We start from the raw sequence: 15,293 nt of genomic DNA on the forward strand, positions 1-15,293 counted from the left end.
GTGATTTAATTCTTCCAGAGTCATAGATATCAAGTGGAACAGAATGGATCTGTGGGTCCCAAAAATGTGGGACTCAGATTCATGTCCTTTCTCAGGGCATTACTTTTCTTGCTAGGTGAGAAAGATGTGGAATGGTGGCTTCATCTATTACAACTGTTCAGTTCTGCAGACTCTCACAGGAAAATAAAAAATATGTTCTTTGACTTTTGCTTTTTAACTTTCTCTGAAATGGCAAATAAATATCTTACAAGGATGCCCATGCTTAGAAAAAATTTATTTTCATTAGTTTTATCAATATGTTTACAGCCACTCTGATTCCTCTTTTTGTACTTGGGACTAACTAGGCACTTAATCACTGGATTTAGAGCAAGCTCTCTATTTCATCCTTTACTATGATTTCCTTAAAAAGCATGGCATCAAAATTTCAACCATGACAAGAAGCATTGCTAGAGGCTATGCACATTCTCTTTTGGAACACATGTACGAAGTGGAGGGTTTATTTCTTTGTCATTTAAAATCTTGGTTAGCTATTATTCATGGCTGCCTAATAGCTATGAGATACATGAACTAAGTCACTGGACAAATGGAGAAAGCAGAGTTCATTAGGGCTGAAAGGAATCTTTAGTGATTCAGACCATTTGATTTCTCATAAAGAAACTAACACTAGAGAAATTAAGTGACATCTCTTTCTCCTATCACAAGGTTGTTAGGAGAGAAAAATCTATGGCATCTTGGGGTTATGAATACGAGTCTGCAAGCTCTTTCCACCATATCATATGAGTTAAATACACTCAGTTCTTCACAACAGGAAAAATCTATTGAATGAACTGGTGTGAACGATGTAATAGCTCTTAGAGACTTCAGTTGTGAAGATATGGTCTAGAATTTCCTTGGGACCTAAGAAATATCACCTAGTGATTTCACCATTTTGTAGGGATAATTTGAAACAGAAAATTTGGGCTGGGAAGAGGAATTCAAGGTTAATAATCTAAAATGAAGAACTCAAGTGAATGAGATTGCAGGATGAGAATATTTTGACAGTGGCGTTTTGGATAGAGCCATGGAGGCAAAGGAAATTCACACCAACATGTGGGCATGGAACCTGGGCCTTGTTAGTGCAGAAGAGGTTGACAATGTTGTAGATAAATGGGTGTGGTCAGAGACATGGATGTAGAGACATAAATGTGAGATATTACTTAAAAGAGAAAAGATAACATTTTTAGGTCATGTGTAGGTCTTATGTGTTATATTGACTGTCCAATATGGAACTGTAATCTCCATAAAAAGGGGAGGTTCCATGCCTCCTGCCCCTTATAACAAAGGGTAGAGATGAGTGGGGTGGAGGACCACAGGTAGACTGGGAAAGACTTAGGGGAGACTTGGAGAAGGCATTTGGAGCAGAGACATGAAGAAGTGCTGTTTGCCCCTCAGCTTTGGACTTCCACCAGGACTTGGAGGACATGGAAGGAGACACATGGAGTCAAGACATATAGAGATACTCAGAAGAGATGTGTGTGAGAGATCCATGTGGAGGCTGACAATGGCAGCCATTACCTTTAATGATACTTTGATTTTGCTCTTTTTTTTTCCCCAGACTTATCTGGCCCGTTTTGCCCCTTTCCTATGGCTCCCTGCCAGAAGGTGCCTTAGACTTGTTGTTGTTTTGGGGCCTAATCTACCCCTTTATGGGTCAACCCTCTTTGTCTGGGCATCTACCCACATGGGAATGGATAATGTTGGCTATTTTATTAACAAACTATTATCCTTTCTTCTCTCTCAGTGCACACTAATACTATTAAAGTTCTTTCACACTGTTTTTATGTTGTGGGTGGCAGAAACCATTTAGGGCATGCAAGTTGGGGAGGCCTGGGGTCCCTCTCAGTCTGCCCATTAACAGGTATACATAAGAGATGTCTGAGTGGGAACACAGAGAAAGGGGGGACAAAATGGGAATACAACCTTAGAAGTGAAGAATGAAGCCAGATAATTAGGTGTATAGGTCCTAGCAAAGATTTTGTCGCTTAAATTATTGAAGAGCTTTATGTAGGAAAACAACATTACTGAAATTGCATTTCAAAATGCTAATTCCAAAAGAATAAATTGGAGAGTTAAAAGTTGTTGCTGGAAGAAGAATGATAAGGCTCTTGCAGTTGCTCAGTAAAGAGATGTGGCAGGTTAAGTTAGGATGAAAATGAAAATGGAAAAAAAAGGTGAACTCAAGAGGTATAAAGCAGATGTATTTACTCAAATTTGTTAGTGGACTGGAAGTGAGGATATGAGTGACAACTATGCCTCAATAGGGGTCAAAAGATGGTGTAGGGTAGATGGTTTTCAGGCTTTTCTGCCTTCCCACCATTAGGATTGCCCTGCCTGATGGGGCACCCTCAGTTGTTACACTGTTGTGTTGTTTACTTCTGTGGGCCATGGGAGGAGTATGGAGATAGTTGCCAAGAGAAGTAGAAGCAGGAGAGAGGCAGCAGAAAGAAGGGGAAGAAAAAGCCAGAGTAGCCCAGAGTGAAGCCTTGCCAGGGGCTTGGAGGCCTGCTGGCCTCCTGGACTCCCAGCCCCCCTGCCAGTCATGTACCTGTTTGCCACACTACATGTAAAGCTCAATAAAAGTCTGAGAAAGCCACTGAGCACTCCAAGATCTCCTTTACCAGTTTGCTTGGATTAGAGAACCGGCTCTGTGTCCTTCCTGCTCCTACAGATGGGAGAGAAAAAAGGTAGCCCTAAGTGTGAAAGTGCCCCCCCCCCAGAAGTTGAAACTATATGCTGACTTCCACATATTCTGGTTCCTTCAAGAAATCCTTATTGAGAAGGAGTAGGAAAGAGTATAGATGAAAATGAGGGATGGGACCCTAGTCTATTGTCTCCATGTTTTCTCCAGCTAGATGAGTACATCAAGGGGTAGATACTTTTCTGAGTATATGGATGCAGTTTGGTATTAACCAGCCTCCACAATTTCCCCAAAAGATTTTCATCCTTTTTTTGTTACACAAGTTACAGTCCCTCCTACATTAACTGAGGACAAGCACCCACTGGACAGAAACACCCACTGGTAGAAGTGATATGTTTATTCAACTAATATTTACTAAACATCTAATACATTCCAGATATTCTTAAAACCTATTAAGAACCAATACTGAAATAATTCAGTGAGTCAGTGATTATAGATGAAGAAACCATAATATTTTATATTTTATTATGACAATTTTAAAGAGAATATATGTTATAAAGAAAAGAATTAAGTTTCTGTGTGATTTTTATTGGATATTATTTGTTATCTTTAAGTCAGCATCATGCTCTGTACCTAACAGGCACAATGAATGTTTGTCACATTGGATTGATTTAACAATAGAGATATTTCTAGATAGTTGTAAATTTATCAATGAATCAGAAATAGGAGAAAAGAAAAATGATCTATTTTTTCAGTGACTATTGAGCTTTACATGCTGCACTTACTGCCAATAAATGCATAACTGTTTAGTTTTTGTAGATGTCTATAATTTTACACCTACAAACAATAAATGAAAACAGGTCTGTATCTTTGATATCAGGTTGATAACAGCTGCTTTTTGGAACAGCAGTCATGTTGGAACAAGTCAAATAATCTCATATTTGGGCATAGATCATCCCTATCAGACATCATGATGCTTGCTTTCCAAGGACTATGAATTGTAGACATGACCCTTTCAAATAACAACAGAAAACAAATGGTAATAAGCATTGGGTGGGGAAATCAATAAAAGTATGATACACACAAAAGTATGATACACACATGGTTTTACAAATCTCACTAAAGGATTGCATTAACAGTGAACCACACATTTTTCTACATAAGTTTGAGCAAAGTAAACTAGTTTCCTTAGGTATATACTAAATTTGAGAGCTGACAGAAATATGACTGACCCAATTTAACAAGTAAGTCCTACGTTGGGAAATGAACACATTCTATGCATTCTTAGTACAAAAGTATGCTCCATAGAATAATTTATAGGAAGAATAGAAACATGGATAGCAATGACTTGCAAAATGCTAAGTGACTGGGAAAATGATGGAAGCAAAGATTAAACCTATTTTTAAGCAGTTAATGATCTGCATGAAGGAGTAGAGGGATTTTTTTTTTTTTTTTAAATCACCAAGCATACTAAATTAAAACTGTTTCCAGTACCAAGGATAGAGCAATCATATAAAAGTAGGGACAAAAATCAGACTTATGGGGTAAGAAACAACAGATGAGATGAACTTGAAAAATATAAAGTAATAAATAAAAAATGATATAGAATACATGCCTATTCTGGTAAAGGGACAATTGGGAAACTGCAATAAAGAAAAAAAAGATCAGGCATCACAGTTGACCACAAATTACATGAGAACAATAAGTGACATCAGCAGATAATGGAATGTTATCATTAGTTTACATATGTAAAAAAAGACTCATTTTGGACTCATAGGTATGAGTTCTTTCTACTAGAGCAGGTAATCATGCCACATATTTGCTACAATCTGTGTAGAGCATGTGATGAATGTTAGGGAGATACCGGGGGTGGGGGAATAATAAAAATATAATTTTAAAGGCATTTTAAACATGGGGTACAAAGATAGCAGTAACTTGATATACATAAGGGCCCTGAGAACAACTCAAACAGTTGGAAAGCTTCGCTATTCATGTTATAGAGCAAAACTTCTCCAGAGTTCACGTATAAAAAGACAATGCTATTTTCAAATGTAGAGGAGTCACTCACTGAGGATACACACCTTAAATCAAGGACCCAGGATTATAATGAATGACTCAGCAAATAACAAATTACAGATTACAATAGGCCATGCATCTTTGGGGTTATATAAATGTAATTTTAATTTATGAGCTTTGAATTTACATCAAATTTTTCTGGTATGATTATTAAAATTCTAGGCTGAGGACTCCGCATTTTAACAAACACCAATGATTATTTGATTACAAGCAGCCTTCAGTTTACAGAGAGGTTAATAGTAAGTGTGCCATTCTAAAGGAATATAGTTACTTGTTCCAGTGACAGCAAACAGAATGATACAGCACATCCTGGGGTAAAAGAGTGGGAATCAAATTACATGTGTGTTCAAAACAAACAACTTATTGTATAATCAAAGTATTCCTGTAGGGTCTAATATAACTATAAGACAGAAAAGGGGACAGACTGATCATCTCTCCAGGATCCTTTGATACATAATTTTTCATAATGGTAGAAATTTTCCTTGTAAGACAGTTCAACATTTTTTTAAAAGACTTATGTTGGTATAGATGAGCTGGGGTATATGTTAGAGGTGCAGGGGTGAGAGGATTCACCAGAGACAGAGTGGGAAGAATAGGCCACCAGGCAGGCCCCAGTTCAAAAATTTTAACCTTTTTACTAAAAAGCAAAAAATGCTTCATAATATCATGTAGGAAATCACCCTCCTATCAAGCTATCACCAGCCACTGCAGCATGAGGTCAATTCCCAGCCAGGGAGCTAGCCCACATGGCACAGCAGACCTCTCCTGTCTCGCCCACTGCTCCCCTCAGCAGTGTATTTCAGTCAATCCACCTGTTCTGCTCCCCACTCTCTGGTTAATCCTCTCACCCCTGCACTTCTGGCTTAGACCCCAGTTCTTGTATGCATAAGTAAATAAAAATAAATCTTAAAAAAAAAGGTTGATCTGTAAGTGAGGGCTTTCTCAAGGATGGATCCTCAGAGCAAATAAACTGAGTACCAGCCAAACAGACAAAATCAGAAGGAAGACTGCAAAGCATTCATACTACCATAATTATGCTACTCATGTGATCTGGAAAAGGGGGAAGCAATCCAGGTCAGCCAGGGAAAGATAGAAGTTTCAAATACCAAGTACAAATGTCAAAGGTAGAATTAGGTAGCAAGGAAACGAAAATGTTGTGTATTTTTCATTAACTGAGTGACCTTATCATTTCACTTTAACACTCCTTAGGAATTATAGGGTATAGAGGTGGAAGAACAAACTAAATTTTCTGAGATCAGTTAAAAACAACCTGTTAGATACAGTACTCTTCCAGGGGTGAAAAGAGGCCTAATCATAACATCATTTAACAGTCCTGTCTACATTCTAAAAAAGAGAATCTGTGTTGCTGCATTGCCTTTCCAGAGCATCTTTAAGAACGACAAAACTTATCTGTGATTAACCTGGCATACCATCTTCAGTGACTGACTTGTTTTTTTAATATTGGACTATAAAGATATATTAACTGACTCAATTTATGATAAGATATTCCAAGAAAATTAAATGGCATGTCTACTTCCAGATTCCTTTATGTCTTTTGAGGAACTTAGTGGAGGGAGAGTGCATAAAAAGGCAGAATCCAGGCAGACTCATTTTTAAAACCACATCATGTTATTCTCCATGCTTCCTGATTCTCATTTAAAAGAATTATGCAAAATAAGAACTAAATGATAAAATACAGCAGGGTTGAGATATGAGGATCATGCATGGCAGAAAGATGAAATTGCAAAAATAGACAGCTATAGTAAAGCATACATATTGATTCAAATACCAAACAACTGTAGAAAATAAAACAAGGTCTTTTATCTGAATTTTCAGAATTCCTTAAAGCAACAGTAACTGTCTCAGAACAGAAACTTAAAAGACCCACCATTGAATAAATTTAAGTAAATAACATTGCAAAAAAGCTCATACAACCTTAAGAATGTAGATCAAAAACCAGACATAGACGGAGCTTTGCCATGCATTTCAGGAGGCTGTGGCATACCATAGAAAAAATACTCTTTTGAGGTTTGAACTGTTTCTTACCTGTTTGAGCTTTGGTGAATCCCTTTGAACTTCAGATTTATTCATCTATAAAGTAGAAATTGTTAAAAAACACCTACATACTTTTTTCAACAAATGCTATGGAGGAAATGGAGGTATATACACCAAAATGTCACAGAACTGAAAAATGCTACACAGATATGACTTGTTACTACTCACCGGAGAAGACAGTCAGACTTTCTATGTTCTGCAGAACTTGGCTCATGGATTCCCGTGTGGACAGTTTGGCTCCAACAACATCTTTTTCCTTCTAGATATCATGTCTTTATTCTTTGACCATTCCATCCTTAACCTGTTCACACAAGCAAATAGCATCCTTATTAGCAGTTCTTTAGAAGCTAATTAGGCTTATCAAGCAATATCCTACTAGCAGTTGATTATCTGGGTGGCTTGTGTTTCTCTTGGAAAGTGATCATTTCTGATGGCTTGTCTTGTGGGTGGCTGAACTTCATGATACATACACAGGAGACCTAAAGATTCAGTTGGATTCCTCTCTACTCTCTATCTCATACCAATAAATTTGCTCAATTCCATCGTCACAGGCTTTTCTTCTAACCTCAGTCAACCATCTCTAAATGATTACCCAGAACCAAAAGGCATTCCAGGACAGAGATGATACAACCTTCATTATCATGATCAAAACTAGAAAATTAAATCTTTTCAAAATTTTAATAATAACTACAACTTCTTGAATACCTACTGCTGGCCACACTATCATTGTCACAGTGTAGTTATGCTAAGGTAAGATAATAATTTGAAGTATTAATTTAGGTGCTTTTTTTTTAAAGGGGTGATTTAAAAAAAAAGATTATTTATTTATACAAGCACTGGGTACAGTCAGAAGCGCGGGAGGGTGAAAGGATTCACCAGAGCCAGAGCGGGGAGCAGAACAGGCAGAAGGACCGAAGTACACTGCTGAGGGGAGCAGCAGGCATGGCAGGAGAGGTCCGCATGCCATGTGGGACCCTCACTGGCCAGCCGGAATCAAACCGGCACTGCAAAGGCTGCAGGTAGCTTCGCAGCCCAGCCTCAACTGCTGCGCCATGGGGGAGGCCCTAATTTAGGTGCTTTCTTTCTCTAGATTTAATTCTTTAATTCTTGTTCCTGCCAACCTTCATTTAAGGGCGAGAATAGAATATATTTGTTTTCTTCAAGGAAGTTTGGAAAAGAGTGATTTGTGTTCAGAATTCTGTATTTGCTGAGAAAATAATACAAGATATTCCTGAGAGATACACAGGGGAAAGGTTGTACAAATAGACTGACTCTCTGACAAGAGCAGGGTTCTCCCCATACCTTTATCAGTTAAAAAAAAAAAAAAAAGAAAAGAAAAGAAAATCACTTTGCTTTGGTAATAAACAAAGCAAGAGAGAAATTTCTGTGGATCCTGAGAGCAGAGAAATCCTATCTCCTCAATTTTAGCAATGAAAAAAGAGAAAAGGGCACTAGGATAGGAGTCTCTATAGAACTTCCAGAACCAAATACTTCAAACACAAGCTTGGCAATGAATAGCGTGTGAGAGAGCCATGGGATCTGCAGGGCCTCTGAGGCCAGACAGGTTCATTTGTGACCTCAGACAAGACTCTCATCAAAGATCTAACAGGCAAAATCTTACCTCTGTATGATTTCCTCAAACAGTGAACACTGCTCCCAGAAGAAAGTGATAATAAAATTTAAGGCACATATTAAATTGAGTTTTTATCTGTATATCTCTACTAGCCAATAGAAGATATGTTCACATTTAGAAACTGTGAGTTAAAGAAAATGAAAGCTTATTTTCTCCCACTCTGGATTTATAGGTGTAGATTCACTCACATTACATATTTAATGCCTCAATTAATCCCTATAACAGCATTAGAAAGTAGAAATTCTCCTCTTATATAGATGAGAAAACCTGGAGAGAAATGTAAATAGCTTCTCAAGACAGAGCAGCTAATTCATGAAGGTGCAGGTCTAGTCCTAAATTTTCCTGACTCGGAGACTATCTCCTCTGCTATTCCATAGTAGCCAAACCTTGAGGCTGATTAGAGTGGGTGAAATTCATTATTGACCAATTACACTACTGACTCTTTTTAAATATAACCCAGGAGTGCACTCTAACCACTTCATATTATCACAGAAGCAAAGTAAATAAAGAGATTTTTGGGTTTTTGGTCACCAAAGTAAACCTTGCTAAACAAGATTTCATAAACATTTGTACTTGCCATTTACAGCTGTAATTACAATTTTGACACACTAACTGGGCATTTTACAGTCTAATTTCTCTACATGGTCATGCTTGGTGGTGGTGCAGAAAAGACAAACTCCTGGGGGATAAAGATACATCTGTAGTCATCAAGTCATTTCCTAAAGATTAGGGACTTGACTGATCTAAAGGAAACATTGACAGGACACAGGAGCAGAAGCAGCAACTGGGAATAGTTCATGGTCACTCCCTGGCACCCCACATGGTTCAGAGTGGGCTGGCACCAAGTGGTTACCGAAAGAGCTGACAGTGGAGATTGGCACTTGTACACTAATGCCAAGGGGGATACTACTTGTGAGATGGTGTGCCAGCTGGAAAACTTCTGTCCTGAAAAAGGATGTAGATATGCACTTAAGAAGGGTACCGAATAGTAATTTTTCAAGTCTGCATGTAAAGTTGAATGTAGACATGAGAAACTGAAAACAGAGAAAGGGCAATGATGTAGTCGAGCAAAATGGAAGGTGGTGAAAGAGGTGAACAGAAAGAGGTTAGCCTTGATTGATCTAAGGATGGCAGTCAGAAAATTTCTGAAAAGGATTTTTGGTTATTTTATAATTATTTTTTAATCTATCAGATAAGGAACAGAAATAAAATCACTGTATAAGAAAGGGAATAATACTATATTTTAAAGCAGACCAATCTGACGTTAATTCAAAGCTGATAATTACAAAAGTATGACTTCCTGGACTCTTCAGTAATCTTTTTTAAACATCAGTTTCCTCATTTGGAATAGGAACCTGATAATACAAAATTGATAGCTGATATTACTATTAGTATTAAAACTAGATGTAGTAAATAAACACTCAGCATATTCCAGGCACTGCACTAAGTATGTTAAATGAATTTTGTCACATAATTGTTCTAATAACCAAATGAGTTTCCTTAGTTGATGATACTTTTAAAATGTCAGACTCATTAAGTGCTCAATAAATTGTGGCTACTTGCAAAAAATGCAGTTGATATTAGTTCTTTTTAGATAGGTAATTGTTAATCTCAGACATTCTTAGGGAGTATCTATTACTATTGTTGTCTAATGTCAGATAAGACTGGAATGAAGGATTTCAATTCTACTTCTAACCTAAATTTCCAACAAAGTATCCTTTTCAAAGAGATGCAAAAGTATACACACTTTGAGATCGCCCAGAGTTTATAATTGTTATGTATCTCGACCTGGAAATTCCCTTTATGCCTTCAGTCATCTCACTGACATCCAAACAGTTTTCTTTATTTGTACTAACCAATAGGCTGAGTAAAAATGTGCTCTTCATTCTTACATACATTTTTTATAGGTATATATGTTCTATAAAGCGGTTGCTGATCAAACATTTGTAATAACACTTTGCAGCATTTGCAAGAAATAGAATCTTTCCTTTAAGTTTAGGAATGGTTAATTCCTTTTCATCATGAAACACCACTTCCTCAGAAAAGCCTCCCCAATCAATCTAAATTAAATTCTAGCTATTAATCTCCATCTCAGTGCCTGGGCATGGTTTTTAAAGTACTAATCAGAATTACTTCTTAAAATTTATATTGTATTATATTTGCGTGCTTCTTTGTCTTAGTAACCAGTACAATGTCAATTCTGTGAGGGGAGAATTCATGTTCTCATTCAAGAAACATTTACTTAGCCTATGCTAGGTGCCAGGTATTGTTTCTCGGTGGTGGGACCCAGTGGTGAACTGACATTCTGGCAGGGGAAACAGGCAAAGACCAAAAAAACAAAATGGCAGGCGGTGATATTATGAGGAAGACAGCAATATGATGGGATAAAATGTGTACCCGGGCTGAAGTAATGAGTAGTGTTAGGGATAGATGGAGTCTATTCTATCAAAAGTAATCAAGGAAGATTTCCTGATAAGTGGATTCATGATATGTAGAAAAAGGACACTCCAAGGGAGGGAACAATACCTGCAAAGATAGTAAATTTCAGATCTGTCTGATGTGTCATAGAACAGTCAGATGTTGTAGCAAGAGTTGGATGAATGAAGAGAGCAGGAAGAGGATTATGGAAGACTGTGAAGACTATGTTGGCATAAGGTCTTTAATGTTATCCCAAGTGAGATGGGAACAAAATTGAAGAATTTGGAACACAGAGTATTTTAAAGGGATTGGTTTGGCCTGTTGAATATAACCAGGAAAGCAGTTGGTCAAGGGAGAAAAGGTAAAAGATTGTTGTAATAGCCTCAGTGAAAAATCATAATGGTGTACAGTGATGATGACAGAATAGATAATGAGAGAGAACAGTGATTGCCATAAAATAAAGGTGACAGACACCTTTAGATTCTGCATGTAATTTGAAAGTAGAGATGATTAGATTTGCTGAGAGATTGATGGGGGTATGACAGAATTAATAGTCAAGGATAATTACAAATAGTATCGCTGGAGTTTGAAGTCAAGAGTTTTACTAACAGAGACAGGAAGTAGTTGGAAAGAAAGAAGTTAGGGAGGTAGAAATGTAGAGTTAAATTTAAGGTGGCTGAAGTTTCTTTCAGCAGTGGAAATTTCAAGCAAACAGTTGACTTGAAAAGGAACCTACATGTTAAGTTCCATAACATTGTGGAGTTGAAAATAAGAGTTTTGAGTCTGGAGATACATGATTGGAAATTACTGGAATATAGACGGCATGCAAATCTTGGGGATGAATAGTTTCACTTATGAGGAAGAAAAACAAAGTAAAGGTGTGAGAACTGACTTACAAGACACTCCGGTACCTAGTGTTTGGGAAGAAAAAGTGAAAGAGAAGACAGAGAAATTCACCTCTGAGATAGATGGAAATCCAGGAGAGTGTGATGCCCAGGAATCCACAGTAAGTTTAAATAATTTTAGAACTTACATTGGAGAGCTGAATTTGGTAATGTGTCCGTACCTGATAACCTTGATCTGAGCAGTTTTGTGAAGGAATGGTGTTTGAATGGAGTAATTTTAAGAAAGCTTGGAAAGAAACAAAATGGAGTATGGATGACTCTTGCCAAGGGATTTTGCCATAAAAGTGATTAGAGAAGTGACATAATAATTGGGAAGTGATGCAAGATCATGGGGATATATTTTGTAAGTGGGATCCCACTTCAATAAAATGAATAAGCATGTTTACACAAAGGGGAGAAAATTGTTGGAGGACAATTGCAAGAGTTAGGTTTAGAGCAAGGCAGCAAGGATAAGCTGTACTATCCAAGTGAAGGAATAGACTGTAAGTAGGAGTCTGGAGAAGTCTTACTTTAGTAAGAAAATAAGAATATTTGGATAGAGCTGCATGAGTATTGGTGGACTTGGTGTGTGGGCATGGAGAAAGATTGCCCTCATCCCTTGATTGACTCCTCAGCATCTACTACAGTAAGTACGTGACACTCAGTAGGTATTCAAAAAATGTAATGAGTGAATGAATGTACATTATTAAATCTGATTCCAGAGACTTTGCTAAGAATACTACTTTGTGAAGGGGCTCCCTGCATTTGACTTAAACCTGCACTGTAAAATAGTAGAGAGAAGAAAAGAGAAGCTTTTCAAATAAGCTTTAAAGATTTACTCCATAACCTCCACCCCCTGCCTTTACTTCTAAAACAAAGATGTGGCTAGAAAGGCATGGGATGTTGTACTTTCATTATGGAAGTAATTGGATATCTGTGACTCCTCTTACCCTCTCATAATATCTGTTGGATATAACTCTTGGCTTTCTCATCTTGGCTACATTCCCAGAACTGTATGTAAAGTATTTTCCTGAAATATTGAAAAGGAACCTACATTTTAAGTTCATCATCTCTTTGCCTGAAAAGTGGCTTATTCTTTGCCTATTGAGATTGCATTCTGCGTGGGTTTTTCTCTTCCTTTCGTATTAAGGTAAGACTTGGAAATTGTAAGTTGCATTCTAGCCAAGCATGTTGTGGTGAACAATAAAAAGATACACACACCAATAAGGAAAAGAAAATAAAGATAACTGTAATGTGTTTTTAATGGGAGGAAAGAGAAAATCCATTGTTCACTGACTGTACCAGGTACAAGGTGCTCTACATAGATTAATTATATTTAGTCATCACAAAAAATAAAACCTGGAAGATTTTTATACTTGTTATAAAGAACGGAGAAGTTCAAGCTTAAAAAAGCAGTATTTTCCATTTTAACATATATTATTATGTACCAGCTATAATGCTCATTATTTCATGTGCATCATCTGCCTCAATTTTAGAATATCTCCATAAGGTATATCCTTTTACGCCACTTTAGAAGATGAGAAAATTGGAGCATAAAGAGGTTTAATAATTTGCTGAAGTTAACACACTTCCAGGGCTCAGTCCTAGATAAGGCTTTTGTTGGAGACATACCCTTCCTGTCACACTATGCTGTTCCTCCAGGGAAGCAGACCTGCCAGGGAAGTGAGCAATACATGAAGATAAAGCAAAACATAATCACTGAATAAATTGTGATAAGCAGCATCAATAGACCAACAGTTTTGCTTATTACTCACTAAGTTAGTCACAATCAGTTGTATCAACAAAGAGAATGTTTCCTTTTATTTCCAAAATTCTCAGTCCATTCTGACTCAAACTTGGGCAAAGTGTATCTTCATAGTCTAGATTCTTAAAACGCAATACCAGATGAAATGGAGTTAATAACTGACCATGCCTACATGAGGGAGCCTCCATAAAATCCCACTAGTATGGGGTACAGAGAACACCCAGGTTGTGACACATCCATGTCCTGGGAGGACGATGCACCCCAAATCCAGACAGAAGCCACTGCACTCAGGACCATTTCAGACCTTACCCTAGGATTCTCTTTATCTAGCTGTTTATGTGTATCCTTTATCATATCCTTTAATAAACTGGTAAATATTAAAAAAATCATCCTTTTAATCAAAACCAAAAAACAATGAAATTCAAAGATAGAAAGATCTTTTTTTGATTCCTTAATCTAGTTGACTAATTAGTCAACTAGATAATAGAATATAAAAAACCTTATATATTATATGTAAATGTATATATAAATGTATAAATGTATGCATATATGGACACACATGTAATTTTTTTAAGTGACAGGCAAAGTGGTAGACACATAATTGAAAACACAGTTGCTAAATCAGAACTAAGTTCCAGCTTGCTCTTAGCAGGTGCTGAGTATAATGTTTCAAGTTACTTAGGCTAAGCCTTATGGTCTTCATCAGTGAGGAGAGGATGACACTATAAGAGACCTCATGAATTAAGAAGAGCATCGAAATAATCCAATTAGCTTACTGATGAACGTAAAGAACATGCTTGATAAATTATTGTCCAAAATGCCATTTGGAAATTCAGAGTCAGGCACTAATGGTCACTTTAGAACCTGTGACAAGCATGGCAACTGACCTCAAATAGAGTCCTGGTTTCTAAAGAGGTTGTAATGATTAAGCTGGATGCAGATAAATCAGAGAATAGGCCACATGATTAAATGGTACCTCCTATTTAATTGTATCTCAGGTGCCAGGTACTTGTTACAATTCCTATCTCTGCCTTAAGGAAAAGCTTATGTTTTATAAGCCCAGCAAAGTGTAAAGGAGACAATAAGTTTAAATATAGCCAAGATGTTTGTGTTAAATGTGAAGTCAGTGTGCTCTTCCAAGAAACACACACACACACACACATTGTGTGTGTATATATATATGCATATGTCTGTATAGACACATATATATTATTTTCAGACCATTTTCTAAAATTATTTGACAACCTAGAGGATTTGAAAGAACTTTATAATTTTAAACTCAGCTTGATTTTAGGTATTCTAACAAGTTCAAAGGAATTCTATCCAACTTCTAAGGTCCTTTGCTATTATAATAACTATTTAGGAGAGCTATCCATGCCAATTCTTAGAAAAGGTATTTTCTTTTTCCAAATACCATATTGCTACCATATATGCCTTTAGTTGAAGACACAAACCTGGGGGAATTGTCTTTATTTTTCAGAATTCTATCTCCAGCATCTGATCTCCACCAATACTCAGTTACCTCCTTTGTAAGATTTTCCCTGATGTCTCACCAAAATATTAACTGGGTCTGGCTTTCTAAATTCATATAGTATTTTATTCTCTGTCTCTCTCCCTCTTCCTTTCTCTCTCTCACTTTTATCTCCACCTCTGTATCTCCACCTCTAGCTCTATGTCACTCTCACTGCAAATGTTTCTGAAGAGCAACACAATCCTTTTACGCACCTTATGTATACCCAGATCTTGGCATAAGCTCTTGAACATGGTAATTCTTTCCCACATTTG

The 15,293-nt window shown here is 37.0% G+C and overlaps 2 long non-coding RNA genes across 2 annotated transcripts in view; one reads left to right on the forward strand and one right to left on the reverse strand.

Moving 5' to 3' along the window:
* The window catches only part of LOC129144821 (uncharacterized), a 330,134-nt gene that overhangs the window by 306,377 nt on the left and 8,464 nt on the right, over positions 1-15,293 (forward strand). The window lies entirely within an intron of this gene.
* Positions 6,983-15,293, reverse strand: part of LOC119232763 (uncharacterized) — a 411,864-nt gene continuing 403,553 nt past the window's right edge. The window contains exon 5 of the long non-coding RNA XR_005122197.2: positions 6,983-7,109. This is a non-coding gene — a long non-coding RNA (uncharacterized LOC119232763). The remainder of the gene's footprint in view (positions 7,110-15,293) is intronic.

This window comes from Talpa occidentalis, unplaced genomic scaffold (assembly GCF_014898055.3).
Source record: "Talpa occidentalis isolate TD23 unplaced genomic scaffold, MPIMG_talOcc4v2.1 talOcc4.7, whole genome shotgun sequence".
Taxonomy (NCBI): Eukaryota; Metazoa; Chordata; class Mammalia; order Eulipotyphla; family Talpidae; genus Talpa; species Talpa occidentalis.